Raw genomic sequence first — 7703 nt, 5'->3', positions numbered from 1 at the left:
ACTGTTACTTGTTAATGTACAAACAGCATCAATCGTGGGCTGAGTGGGGATGGGGAGGGGCAGTGAATGAGAGTGGGGGAGGGTGGGGGAGACAGAGGGGGAATCATCAGTGTTTGTGCTTTTTGCGATGAGACAGGAAACCAGCTGGAGGTGGCAGGTTCCACACAGAGAGAGACACAGGATCTGGGAGGGCTCTGTGGGTGGGGGTGTGTGGGGGCTGTATCCAGTGTTTAGCCAGTGCCCAGCCTCTGGAGTAAAGCCCCCCCAACCCTTTCCCTTCCTCACACAGGATGCCCGATATATTTTTTTAAAAATGCTGGGACAGTCTTGAGGCATTTTCAGCTTCATTCCATTTGAGACCTGTTACCACTGCCTGGGTTTCATATCCGGGGAATGTGTTTGTGAAATGGTCTCTCTGTGATTGTGCAGCGTCAGCGAGGGAGAGGAGTGCTGGGATCTTGCTGTGCCTTTTGTTTCAGACTCTTTGCTTTATTTTAATCAATTTCCATTTCTCTCTCTCTCTCCCAGGGGGAATTTATCTGGAAGTTGCAGCTTTGACGATGCTGAGGGAGAATCAGTTTTTCTAGGAGGAATCCTCGAACAAGAGCTGGAACCAGAGAGAAAATAATAACAATAAATATCCACACGTCTCTTTGTCAATTTATTTTCCAAGCCTTGTGTTTGAGGCAGTCAGTGCAGGTTTGATAATAAGGGGGCAGAGGGTGGGGGTCGAGCTGTTGTACAGGGGAAAATGATCCGGGATCTTCCTGCTTCCCGTCTCTCCCGGGTTTTACTCCCATTCATGTAAAAACAGGGGGAGAGATGGGAAAGCGGGCAGCCTGTGCCCAGGCACCAGCTTCACATGGGGGCACTGAGTCAAATCCCAGCCCAGCGTCTCCACTCTCTCTCCGCGGACCGTCTCCTGGGCAGTCTCTGCCCCTCTCCCATGGGGAAATGGAGGGAAGGGCAGATTAAGCATTGCGGGGTGGGAGAATGGGGGCAGACTCGAAAGGGCTGAATGGCCTTCTGCTGTCCCTGTGCCAACCCATGTTTGTGTGGAGTGAGCGGGATGCACGGGGAAGGGGGTGTTAGACAGGGGTCTGTTCACAGGGAGGGGGGGATTAGACAGGGGTCTGTTCACAGGGAGGGGGGGATTAGACAGGGGTCTGTTCGGGGGGGGATTAGACAGGGGTCTGTTCACGGGGGGGGGGATTAGACAGGGGTCCGTTCGGGGGGGGATTAGACAGGGGTCCGTTCGGGGGGGGATTAGACAGGGGTCTGTTCGGGGGGGGATTAGACAGGGGTCTGTTCACGGGGGGGGGAATTAGACAGGGGTCTGTTCACGGGGGGGGGGATTAGACAGGGGTCTGTTCACGGGGGGGGGGGAATTAGACAGGGGTCTGTTCGGGGGGGGGGGGAATTAGACAGGGGTCTGTTCGGGGGGGGGGGGGAATTAGACAGGGGTCTGTTCGGGGGGGGGGGGGAATTAGACAGGGGTCTGTTCGGGGGGGGGGGGAATTAGACAGGGGTCTGTTCGGGGGGGGGGGGAATTAGACAGGGGTCTGTTCGGGGGGGGGAATTAGACAGGGGTCTGTTCGGGGGGGAATTAGACAGGGGTCTGTTCGGGGGGGGGGGAATTAGACAGGGGTCTGTTCGGGGGGGGATTAGACAGGGGTCTGTTCGGGGGGGGGGGGGAATTAGACAGGGGTCTGTTCGGGGGGGAATTAGACAGGGGTCTGTTCGGGGGGGGATTAGACAGGGGTCTGTTCGGGGGGGAATTAGACAGGGGTCTGTTCGGGGGGGGGATTAGACAGGGGTCTGTTCGGGGGGGGGATTAGACAGGGGTCTGTTCGGGGGGGGGATTAGACAGGGGTCTGTTCGGGGGGGGGGATTAGACAGGGGTCTGTTCGGGGGGGAATTAGACAGGGGTCTGTTCGGGGGGGGGGGATTAGACAGGGGTCCGTTCGGGGGGGGGGGATTAGACAGGGGTCTGTTCGGGGGGGGGGGATTAGACAGGGGTCTGTTCGGGGGGGGGGGGATTAGACAGGGGTCTGTTCAGGGGGGGATTAGACAGGGGTCTGTTCAGGGGGGATTAGACAGGGGTCTGTTCGGGGGGGGGGATTAGACAGGGGTCTGTTCGGGGGGGGGGATTAGACAGGGGTCTGTTCGGGGGGGGGATTAGACAGGGGTCTGTTCACTGCGGGGGGGGGATTAGACAGGGGTCTGTTCGGGGGGGGGGATTAGACAGGGGTCTGTTCACTGCGGGGGGGGGATTAGACAGGGGTCTGTTCGGGGGGGGATTAGACAGGGGTCTGTTCGGGGGGGGGATTAGACAGGGGTCTGTTCGGGGGGGGGGATTAGACAGGGGTCTGTTCGGGGGGGGGATTAGACAGGGGTCTGTTCGGGGGGGGGATTAGACAGGGGTCTGTTCGGGGGGGGGATTAGACAGGGGTCTGTTAGGGGGGGGGGATTAGACAGGGGTCTGTTCGGGGGGGGGATTAGACAGGGGTCTGTTAGGGGGGGGGGGATTAGACAGGGGTCTGTTCGGGGGGGGGGATTAGACAGGGGTCTGTTCGGGGGGGGATTAGACAGGGGTCTGTTCGGGGGGGGATTAGACAGGGGTCTGTTCGGGGGGGGGATTAGACAGGGGTCTGTTCGGGGGGGGGGGATTAGACAGGGGTCTGTTCGGGGGGGGGATTAGACAGGGGTCTGTTCGGGGGGGGATTAGACAGGGGTCTGTTCGGGGGGGGGATTAGACAGGGGTCTGTTCAGGGGGGGATTAGACAGGGGTCTGTTCACAGGGGGGGGATTAGACAGGGGTCTGTTCGGGGGGGGATTAGACAGGGGTCTGTTCGGGGGGGGGATTAGACAGGGGTCTGTTCGGGGGGGGGATTAGACAGGGGTCTGTTCGGGGGGGGGGGGATTAGACAGGGGTCTGTTCGGGGGGGGGATTAGACAGGGGTCTGTTCACGGGGGGGGATTAGACAGGGGTCTGTTCGGGGGGGTGGGAGCAAGTTCATGAGTGATTAAAGTTTAAAATGGAGAGTTTATCTTGTGAGTGTGACAGGGACAGAGTGTGAGAGATAGTGAGATGGGGCAGGGGAGAGGAGTGTTTTTAGATGGGGGGGTTTAAGGGAGGGCTGTCCTCATGGGGAGGTGGGGGTATTAATCGGGGGCTGTTCGGGCAGGGGGGGAATCAGACAGTAGTTTGCAATTTTTGTGTGGGGCGGGTGTGAAATATGGAGGAGCAAAAATGGTGAGGGTGGGGCTGGAATAAATTCAGAGGGGGGAGAAATCGAGGTGCTCCCCCAAATTTGAGGAGGGACCAGAACTGAGAGAGGTGGGGGGTTGGGGGGGCTTTGAGGGCGGAGCCTCCAATAATGAGGGCGGGGCCATTCTCTGGAAAACGGAGGCTGGGGCAAAATTGAGGGGACCAAAAGGCAAAGTGGGGGAAGGGGAAATAAATGAATGAGTTTCTCCCCCCCAACCGGATATTGAGGTTGGGGAGAATTAAGTGGGCCCACAGAACGGAGGCGATTCATGGGTGATTGGGAATGTGTCCCTCACAGCACATCACCAATTCCAGGAAACACAACTTATCCAGGGCCAGAGAGGGACAAGAAACTGAGGCCTGGAGATCCAAACAGGGCTCAGTCTCTCTCTCTCAGACACAAACTGGTATAGAGCAGACAATGCCTCACAGGGTACAGACACACACACAGTCCCAGCACACAGGGTACAGACACACACACAGTCCCAGCACACAGGGTACAGAAACACAGACAGGGTACAAACATACACATAGTCCCAGCACACAGGGTACAGATACAGATGTACTCAACACTCTTTACAGACCCGCCCCTCTCTGTGTTCTACACACAGTTACAAGACCCTTTCAGATAAAGTGTAAAATACCCACCTTCAGCAACCTGCATGTTGATGCCCATCGCAGGGGTGTAAGAGGGAGCAGGGGCCTCTCACCTGCCCTCTTATAGCAGAGGGTCTGTCACTCAGACCCCACTCCACTCAGAGAGGGATCCTTCACCTATCAGCCACCAGCTTTGAGTGTCTCCGTACCTGCCCCCAGGTACAGGACAGTCCGCAGTGAATTTCCCTGTGTCCAGGGAGCGGAGAGAGTGAGAGGGGGTTAACATTCTGCCAGGTGCCAGTGGAATGGTTGCTCCCATTAACCCTTTGTGCAATTAAAGACAAAAAAACAACGCACCACTGGAGCTGGAAATGTGAACCCAGCAGAGAAAAAGCTTGGACATTCTCAGCAGGTCCGGCAGCAACTGTGGACAGGGAGACAGAGTGAATGTTTCAGGTCAACCAGCTGGGAAATCATTCTAGGGAAGGGGGTGGGGGGAGAGACAAAGATCATTTCCTGAGCTGATTTGGTTTTGGGAGTAAAAAAAAGTCATTTCAGAAGCAGCAGCGGCTACAATGGGTGGTCTTTTGTCTTTGGGTGAATGAATGAATGAATTTTAAAAATGATCAAAGCCTCTCTCCCCCTCAAACCTGTTTCACTGTCTTGTGATTGAAGTGATACAATGCCACCCTCTGCTGGCGGATCACAACTACTACAGGCACTGGTCTGAGCCTCAGAGAAGTTGGTTCATCTAGAGACAGATTGACGAAGTGTGAATACTGAAAAATATTGGAAGGGATTGAAGTTTGAGCGGGAGCTCGGATGGTGTATTTGCCTTTTTATCACCAGGCACTGTACATGAACTCTGACTCATTCTCCATTGGCGATATTGCCTGGAGATTGTAGTTGGGGATTATTTGAGGTTGCAGTGCGCTCATCTGCTGCATTTATCAGACTCTAATCCCATTCAGAATGGGAGTAGGTAAACCTACCCAAGTGTTACAGAGTGGACCTTGTTCACTGCACTGGTGGTGAATATTTAGTAACCACTCCTTTGTGTTACTCCCCCTCCCACCCCAGACCCCATCCAGGTTGTGCATTGACACGGATATAATGTAAAAAAGAAACCCACTTGGCAATTTCACTGTTTCTTTTTGCAGTTGGATTTTTGCTGAAGGGAATTGCTTTGTGTGATGGTGAAGTCTACTGCACATCTGCATCACTTCTCAAATACCAGGGGGTCATTACTCAGCAGCAACTGAATTGCGGAGCTGCCTGGAGGGGAGATGATTGGAAAAGTGGTGGAAGAAGGAAATTCCCCCATGGATTGGACTCGTACTTTGTAATCTACCATCAGTACCAGACTCCTGACCAGGGACTTGTGAGGTTTCCCAATGATAAAGCTGCAAGTTTCAGTTTTTTTGTTCGACGTGCAGTAGAGGCTATTCGCCAGCAGAGGGTGGCGGTGTATCACTTTAATCACAACACAGAGAAACAGGTTTGAGGAAAAGACAAATTGACCCTTTTTAAAATGAATTCACCCCGAGACAAAAGATCTCCCAATACAGCAGCTCCAGCTGCATCTGAAATGACTTTTAGGCTTTTTCACACCCAATGCCAAATCAGTTCCTGACATATTTGTCTTTTTCTCCCTGTAATGATCTTTCTCTTCGGGTATTGATCCAATTTCCACTTGTAAGTTAATATTGACAGCAGCTGATTCACAGAATGAGTGAGGGGGAGAGGGGGCAGGATAATGTACCTGGACAGGTGAGTGAGGGAGAGAGGGGACAGGATGATGTACCTGGACAGGTGAGTGAGGAGGTGAGGGGGCAGGATGATGTACCTGGACAGGTGAGTGAGTGGGAGAGGAGACAGGATGATGTACCTGGACAGGTGAGAGAGGGGACAGGATGATGTACCTGGACAGGTGAGTGAGGGAGAGAGGGGACAGGATGATGTACCTGGACAGGTGAGTGAGGAGGAGAGGGATTATTTTACATTCTGTATTTTCTTGCAAACAAACATATTCCAATAATAGGAGTAGAAGTACGAAATCTGTGTTATAGATTAAAGAGTTTCTAAAGAAAAGTTTCTTGCCATAATTTTTTTATTTTATTTTGCAAGTGAAGCACAACCATTTTGCCCACCATTAAGCAGCTACAAACTGGAATTTACATCAATCACCTCAACACAAAATATTATCATTCACCTTAATCCAACCCAAAGGACTCTCTAACCCCCTTTCAACACCCATTCCCCCTCTCCCCCATGAGCTTTTCACTGAGTCCAACTCTTTCCCGTTGGGTCGAGCACAACATCGAACTAAACTCGCCTCATCCTTTGGAATTTCCAATCAGGCCAAAATGCTGCAACATTTCAAACCGAAAAGCCAGTTCATGGTGACACATGGAGGTCACTGCTTTCGACGGGAGGAGGTTTGCACATTGGAAATGAAATGCTGACGAATGCTTTCCGGTGTCAGCTTGGCTTCCAAACTGCAGAGATTGTATTTTCCAATCGCCCCAAAGTAAGAACAAGGGATTGAAATGGGTTTACAGCCGGGTTGTTAGTGAACGCGGACTGCTTGACCCTAGAGGTTGGATTGTGTTGGCCTGTCAGGGTTATGCGTTTGTAGAAAGCAGCCCTGCATTGTCACAGGCAGGCCCCGTGTGCACTCCATACTGGCCCTGGGGGCCTAATCTCCATCAGAGAAGTGAGTACCAAGTGGCTGCTGATCGACCCTGGGAGGCTTCACCAGCACCGAATAAGTGAAGCTTGAACCATTGAATGGGCATCTCTCAGCTAGAACCTGGAGAGACGATGAGGGAGAGGGAGGGATGGAGTGACAGGGAGAGCTTGTGTAAACATCAGGACCCAGAGAGTGATCAAGAAAAGGGACCAAGGAAGTGATGGAAGTCACCGACATGTGAGGGGCGGGTGTATAGGACAGCGGGGAGGGAGGAGGGTGTGTGGGGGTGACCTGGAGGGCCTTCTATCTGAGGGAGTGATGTGTTGAGGAGGGAGGTTCGGTCCTCAGGGGAAGGATGGTGGGAAGCAATGGGGATAAGACCAGGCTGAAAGCTGCACCGGCCTTTGGAACTTCAGCGGGGTTTGGAGGAGCAGCGACTGTACCTCCGGCTCCTCGGAGACTAACTTTTTAAAGCGCTTGGTGGCAGCGTCTATCGGCTCCTGAACATGGAGGTTAGTTCGATCACACAGAAGAGGAGCTTCTAACAGCGGAGGCTTTCACAGCTGCTCAGTTTATCCTGGGGATCTGATAACCGGCTCTATCCTGCTCTCCCACAGTTACTGATGCAACATCCTAACGCTGAAAAACACTCTCCTGTAGTTCCTTTTCAGCCAATATTAATATAGCAGGGGGGCGAATTCCCGGCACATAATGATACAGCGAGGATCATTCCTGGTGTTCAATGGGCTCTGTCTGGCTCCACATTGAAAGATCCTCAGTCTGAATTGATCAGGTGAAGACGCGTTGCCTGGTGTGGGTTGAGTCTGTGGGTTGCTGTTGCCTTAATGGAGATTAGTTTGGGAATTTGTTAAAAGTTATGGTGGTCGAAATTTGTAACCATGTGTGTATATATATATATAACCTGTGTAAATTAATACAACGTTTCAATGAGTTTAATATAAAAACCTGGAGAACTGATGGCCTGATTCCTGAATTTAGATTCGCGTCTCAACCAAAACACTTAAAAATTATAGGTTATGAGAAGTACTTCAAGTTTCCTTTTGGGTTTTTGAACTGACTCCACTTTCCCAATTGCCTGGGTCACAACAATTGGAAGCGAGCGGATGTGCCCTAATCGAAGTG

The sequence above is a fragment of the Cetorhinus maximus genome, chromosome 34, assembly GCF_964194155.1.
Source record: "Cetorhinus maximus chromosome 34, sCetMax3.hap1.1, whole genome shotgun sequence".
NCBI classification, from domain to species: domain Eukaryota; kingdom Metazoa; phylum Chordata; class Chondrichthyes; order Lamniformes; family Cetorhinidae; genus Cetorhinus; species Cetorhinus maximus.
The sequence above is the reverse complement of the archived record's forward strand: the minus strand, read 5'-3'. Positions refer to the sequence as shown.